At 56.2% G+C, this 6,386-nt stretch overlaps 1 long non-coding RNA gene across 4 annotated transcripts; it reads right to left on the bottom strand.

Moving 5' to 3' along the window:
- Positions 1-350: 350 nt before the first annotated feature.
- Positions 351-5,681, bottom strand: LOC120599840 (uncharacterized). 4 transcript variants are annotated; one of them, XR_005652006.1, is made up of 3 exons: positions 3,362-5,681; positions 793-3,210; positions 351-450 (listed from the first exon to the last, which is right to left on the bottom strand). It is a non-coding gene; the product is annotated as an uncharacterized LOC120599840 (long non-coding RNA). The 4 variants fall into 4 exon arrangements; XR_005652009.1 differs by lacking the exon at positions 351-450 and having other exon boundaries at positions 525-2,352; positions 2,599-3,210; XR_005652007.1 differs by lacking the exon at positions 351-450 and having other exon boundaries at positions 2,383-3,210; positions 3,362-3,821; positions 4,035-5,681.
- Positions 5,682-6,386: the final 705 nt, after the last annotated feature.

The following is a 6,386-nucleotide window of genomic DNA, read 5'->3' as shown; positions in this document are numbered from 1 at the left end:
AGGACCAGCCAGGCCATCTGACTGGGGAGTTCGGGCTGCAGCCACCAGAGCTGGCTTTACTGCGTGAGGACAGGGTGAAGGTGCAAGATGCCCAGAGGGAGAAAGCCAGAAAGGACGTGGAGATTCCCGGGTCTGCCCAGGTCCCCTTTGGATGACCTCGGAGAAAACGCCCAGCGGGCCCTGAGCAGTGTGGCCGAACTGGCAACCCTGCCAATCTGTGGGGCTTGGAGGGGTGGGATGGGACCAGAACATGGGGACACCTGTGGAAGGGCTGTTGTAGAGGCCCCCTGCAGTGCGGCCAGCAGCACCTTCAGCATGTCTGAGGAAAGGCGGGGTGTTGACCCCTAGCAGCTCCTGGCTTCTGAAGTCCCCAGAAGGAGATCCACACTGAGGCCTGGGCATGTAACATCACAGTCGTCATCGAGCAGGTGGCGGTGACGTGCTGGTCTCCTTTTTGTTTGAATGGGGAAGAGAGGACGTTTCAGGATCCTGGGGCCGCGAGTGAACGGTGAGCAGGACACAGGATCCATCACAGCTCTGGGGACATGGCCGCCACATGTCCCACTCAGGACACAGACCACATCCATCCCTCAGGATCATCAGAGCCAGTCGTGGGGTGCTACCAGATCACCCTACAGAGCCTAGAGCCTCAGCAGAGGGGGCCAGGGATGGGCAAGGCTCTGATGGCCCCGTGGAATTGCACTGGCGTTGCACACTCTTCCGGCTGCCACCCCACCCCACCCGATTCCAACGGAAGCACCTGTTCTGAGTATGTGCAGGGGAAGAACTCACTTGATTTGAAGACTTGTCCGCTCAGAGATGGAGCCTGAAGACCAGCTTTACCCACAATATGCATTTCCCCAGTGGATAAACCCTCTGTTGGTACCCTGTGGACAAGAATACCCAAGGCAACTGAGTTCAAAACCTACCATCAGCTTCCTAAAGAGACATGACAAAATTCAAACAGCGGCGATGTAAACAAGACAGAATGTATTTCTCATCAGAGAAGCTGCAGTCGGTGAGCCTGGGCTGCTGTGTGGCTTGGGGTGTAGGTTCCTCAGATATTGTCCCGCTAGGTGGGCCTTTCGCTTACATGGCTCCGAATGGCAATCAGGATCCAACCATCAAGTCTACATTTCAGCCAACAGCGAGGAACAAGAGGCCAGCTAGGGCTTGGGTCCTTTCCTTCCAGGACACTTCCTGGAAGTGGCTCTTGCCACATTTGCTTGCATCCTGTTGGCTAGAACTTAGGTGAGGGAGGCTGGGAAATGTGGTGTTGACTTTAAACAAAAAACAAGATATTTTTCCAAAAAAATGAGTTTATTTGGGAACCATGGAGAATTATAATTCTGGACATGGTGACTCTAAGTGGCCACGAGAACAAAGGAGGGGAACCTTTTACAGAGTAAAGAGGGGAGGTGGGCGGGGTTGTTGTAAACAGCCGGTTGCGGGAAACGGGAGGTTGGAAATGTCGCGGCTTCTTATTGGCCGAGAGGTTGCCAGGAGGCGGAGCTCCTCCTCCCGCCTGCTGGAGGCGGAGAGCAGTCCCTTCCGGTTTGGGGTGATTGACGTGAGTGGTGGGGCGAGGCGCGCCCCCTACAGGTGGCCCCCCACTCCAAACTGCGTGAGGCTTCTGTTATTAATCCCGCACGTGTTTCAGTCGCGGCCGTGCCGGCTAGTCGCGGGGTCATAGAAGAAGGGCTGTGGTTGCGGGATGGATGTGGGGGGGGGAGCAGTCCGTGCAGCCCCGGTGACACCAACATCCAGGCAGCGCTGTCTGTGCTTCACGTCCGCCCCGCTGGGGACACACGCAGCTCTCTAGCTTTGGCGTTTATATGAAGGACTTTCTGAGAATTGACTTGACAGTGGACGGAGCAGAAGGAAAGACGGAAACGCCCCTGGGCCTCGCCTCTGGCGCCTGTGCGGCGCCCAAGAGAGACACGAGCGGCCGGAGTCACCCTCAGCACGCCGTTGGGGTCGCGATGAGTCTCACGGGCAGGGTTCGGTTTCGCCCTCCGAACTCCAGCCCTGTCTTCCGCAGGAGACTTCGTGTCATAGATTAGGGCACGGCTTGTGTGGCCACCGGGAAATTAACCGGTTTCTGCTCTAATGGCCCAGGAAGCGCTCCCTGGGAACCGCCGGAGCAGAAAGAGACGCGGGCGAGGACAGCCTTTTGCCCCGGCGCTCCTGGCTGCGCGGTTCTCGCCTCGGCCTCGCTCACCCTTATCTCACAGGAGAGTAATCAGTAACCCAGCACTTCGGATTCTCAAGGCTGTGGGGTCCATAAAACCATCCTTCCCTAGTCTTCTGTGATGGCTCTGTGTGGGTGGCTTCTTTTCATTTTAATCGAGGCTAAAAGAAGATCGTTAGGTTTATCTTTGATATTCCTAAAAAGCAATTTACTGTGGTACAATTCACAAAGAATAAAATGCAGCCATTTAGAGTGTGGTAAGTATTGGTAGACGTTTGCACCCACAAAACAAACACCATAATTAAAATAAAGAACATTTCCATCACCCCCAAAAAGTTCTCCCATGGACCTTCCCAGCCACCGCCCTGGCCCCTAGCCCCGGGTCACCACTGATCTGATTCCAGCACCATGGGTCACTTGTGCCTCTTCTAGACTCGTATAGGTCCGCGTGGTAAGTGGTTTCGTGCCTGCTCTGGCCTCCGGCATGCGACGCTTTTGAGATGCATCCACCTTGTGCCATGTTTCAGTAACTTCTGGGGGGAGGGTAGGACTTTTGTCCTTTTTCTGTTGTTTTCACCAGAAAAATCTGGCTGACACCACGCAAAACATAGGACAGTTTTTATTGGTAGTTTTTCGACTAACAGATTTGATTTCCTTGATAAAAGTCCTGGCATCAAGAGGACACCTCAGAGAGCCCTGGGGAGTGGCACAGGCCCACCCCTTACATTGCCGACATGGCCCGTCCTCTCCCGGGCGCTGAGCCAGCCTCACCCGGGAGACGGGGCCAGGCTCACTGCCTGGACGGCTGCTGGCTTGAGACCCGGGGCCTCTCCTTTGCCAGAGAAGAGAGGAGCGAGCTGTGTACCCAGTCACTTTGCGGGTGGTCCCCATGCCTGGGGCTGGAACCCCAGGCGCCCCGCCCTCTTCGTGCACCAAAGGGACAGGGGTTGGAGCGTCGACTGCACAGCCAGCGGGTTCATGACTCTCCCTAGCTCACAGGTCATGGTGTCCGGTTCTTCCTGTGACACCAGAGCAGAAACAAGGGGATGGGAAAACCTGGCCCCTCATCTTCCCTGTGACGGCACGGGCGCCACGTCGCCCACGTCCCCCACGTCCCCCATGGAATTCTGCCGACCGTGCAGCACGAATCGGTTACAGGGAAGAACTTACTTCCCACAGAGTGGATGCCAGCAGCGCCTGAGGGTTGGGGATGGTATCAAGGGATGACGGTGTCGCCACGCGGAGGTCCCGGATGAACGGCCACCCTGGGTGCTCGGCTTTCTCACGGGTGAAACAGGTGTCACCAGGACTAATTCAGGGTGCATCCCCGAGTCTTGGAGTCATCTGCCGTGGGCACGGTGCCTCGAGGACCTCCCGCGAGATATCTGCTCTAGGAGGAGCTTTCGAAGGGTCGGTGTGAATCTTGACAGGAGGTGACCTGTGGACGCTGCCAGCGTCAGTGGAAGGTTTTGCCCACGAAGAGGTGGCGGCTGACCCGGTGGTCAGTGCTCCCAGTGGTCAGTGCTCCCAGACTGGGCTGCAGTGCTGTTCGGAGGGGAGCAGATGAAGATGCTGGAAGTCACTTGATCCTCCTGTTCAACGCTCCCCTCAGACCGCAGGTTACTTCCCCCTTTGGGAGACAGACATCCATCGACCCTCTGGGAGTCTGGGCTCACGAAACGGGTAGGCGGGAGAGCTGGAAGAAAGGGGGTGCCTCCCGAGGGCCTGGACACAAGGGCACAGTCTCAGGGACCCCCGAATTTGGGCTCTGAAGCATGGGCTGCTTTACAGCAGGGGAGTGACTGACTGTGGCCCTGGTGCCACCAACAGGACAGAGACTCACCTCGGAGCTGATGAAGACAAGGGGCGAGCAGGGGCCCTGCAGCCCTCGGAGGCGTCACCGGCCACTGGGAGGACACTGAGGAGGGTGGCTGTGGGGCTGAGGGCACCCGCAGGGCTTACGTCTGTGACTTTCCTTTTCCAGGGTCCTGGCTCTTTGCGAGAATAGTGGGAACCAGGAGGTTTGGGGTGTTGTACAGGGAGCTTCACTGGCCGGACTTGAAAATGAAGAATTTTAGCGGTTTTCTCCCAGGTGATTCATCTATGGCACGAGCACCTGCTTCGCCAGATTGACAGGCTGTGGAAGGCACAGCCCCCACGGGGTGTTCCAGCACTTTGCCAAGAGATAGGGTTTGTTTTGCTTTGTTTTTTATTAGCTAGAATCCCCAGAGCTTGTTAATCTTTATTAAAAAAAATTGTTTTAATTGAGGTAACGTTGGTTAACAAGATTTCACAAATTTCTGGTGTACAATACAGTATCGACACCTGTCTACTCCGCCGAGTGTTCACCAACCAGGTCTGGTGTCCCCCCCGTCACCTGGTATGTGACCTTTTCACACATTCACTGCAGCTGAGCAGGAACCAGCTTTCCAGGAGAGAAGGCTCTAAGCCCAACTCTGCAGACTTACTAAATGCGTTAAATCATCCGAGTGTGGACTTTGAGTTATACACTTTTCCCGGAGTATATTACATTAAACAACAGTAACCTTTCACAACGCCAGTCAAAAATGATATGGTTTCCGGGGATAAATCTAACAAAAATGAGCAAGACCTGCATGCAGATTACCAAGCTCTAATGAAAGAGGCCTTAGTGAGTGCGCGGCAGGCCAGGAACCTGTCCCTCAAACCCGTCCGTGAGCCCCTGCAATCCCAACGAACCTTCAAAGGTGTTTCAGAGGATTCGACAAAGTCAAGTTCTAAGGGAAAAAGCCTAAGAAGAGCCCAAGAAGTGACCGTTTGAGAAAAACAATGTACTGCCAGCTGCCATGACCCACGCAGACATAACAGAGCCGGGCCCCTGGACACCTGAATGATAACAGAATGAGAATTAGAGCCTCTGAAAGAGAAGGAACTAGGTCATGAATAAATCTATACAGTGAAACTTAAAAATCAAAAATTAAATATAACAGCGTGTGGTATGCAGCATTTCGCAAAACTGACAGTTAAGGTACTTGGTAAGCAGGCACTTAGCTTGGAGAAGGCTGAATTGGGGCTCGGGCCACCAGAAGTCCTTGAGCTGTCCAGATGAAGGTGTAAGGCCAGTTAAGTTAGGTGTTCACAGTATAACTGCGGACCTATTAAGGAGAAAAATGGAATGCCCGCATTGGGCGGAACCACCACCCCATAAAAGCAAGAAAAAAAAACTACAGAAAAAATAAGACAACTAAAAGACACATACACAAAAATGTCACAAAAGTAAGTTCAAGTCTCTGTGTGAGCCTCTGTCACACACACCCGTTAAAAGGGACTGGACGGCGGGGCTGGACACGGACCTCCAATGTAGGCTTCTTTGTCACCTATTCTCCTCAGAGGGTGGGACTCCTTCCCCCAGACGCCCAGCAAGTGGGGTGCGGGTGGACAGAGCTGAGCTGACACAGCCCCAGGCTCCCAGATCTGGCTGCCTCCCAGCCCCCTCCCCCCACCCACCCCCGCCCCCGGAGGAGCCAGCCGCTCTGAGGACAGCCCTATGTGGCCCTTCTTGCCCGAGCCCCCGGGCTGCGTGCTCGCTCGCCCGGCCAGCTGCTTCCCTCTGTCCCCGAAATTCTAGGCGCTAGGGCCCAATCCCCTGCCGGCCTGCGAGGGCTCTAGGGACACCAGACCCGGTGGTCCCGAGGTCTTTGGGGGGCGGAGGGGGCGGGCGAAGTTCAACGATATTGGGTTGCGCACAGCCTCCCTCAGGGTACACTCGGCACCTGCTCATGCGCGCGCCGTGAGCTCAACACCTGCGCCAGCGACCCGAGCTCCTGGCACGTTCCGCTTCACCTCATCGGCGCCCCCACCCCGACCGCCCCCCTTTTAGGACTGGTTGATGTCGGCGTACTTGTCTGTGCACCTGTTTGCCTCCGGAAGCCTAGCGCCCCTCTCGCGCGGGCCAGACACGCGACGAGAGAGACGCGGGACCCGCCCCCGCCACCACCGCAGCTCAAGCTGACCAGCTCGGCCACCAGGCGGCAGCACTGAGCTCGCCTTGTGCGTGTGTCTGCAGGAGGGAATGGGGACGGATGTGGCGGAGCCATCACGCAAAGGGCGACTGGGGAGGGTCCGGGCTAGCAGGGGTGCGACCCCCACCCCAGGCCGGGGAAGCAACGAGGCCAGGGCTCTGCATCTCTGCAGCCGAATCGAAGAGATCCGACTC

The sequence above is a fragment of the Pteropus medius genome, unplaced genomic scaffold (assembly GCF_902729225.1).
Source record: "Pteropus medius unplaced genomic scaffold, Ma_sr-lr_union100, whole genome shotgun sequence".
NCBI classification, from domain to species: Eukaryota; Metazoa; Chordata; class Mammalia; order Chiroptera; family Pteropodidae; genus Pteropus; species Pteropus medius.
This window is presented reverse-complemented; position numbering and strand designations above follow the sequence as displayed.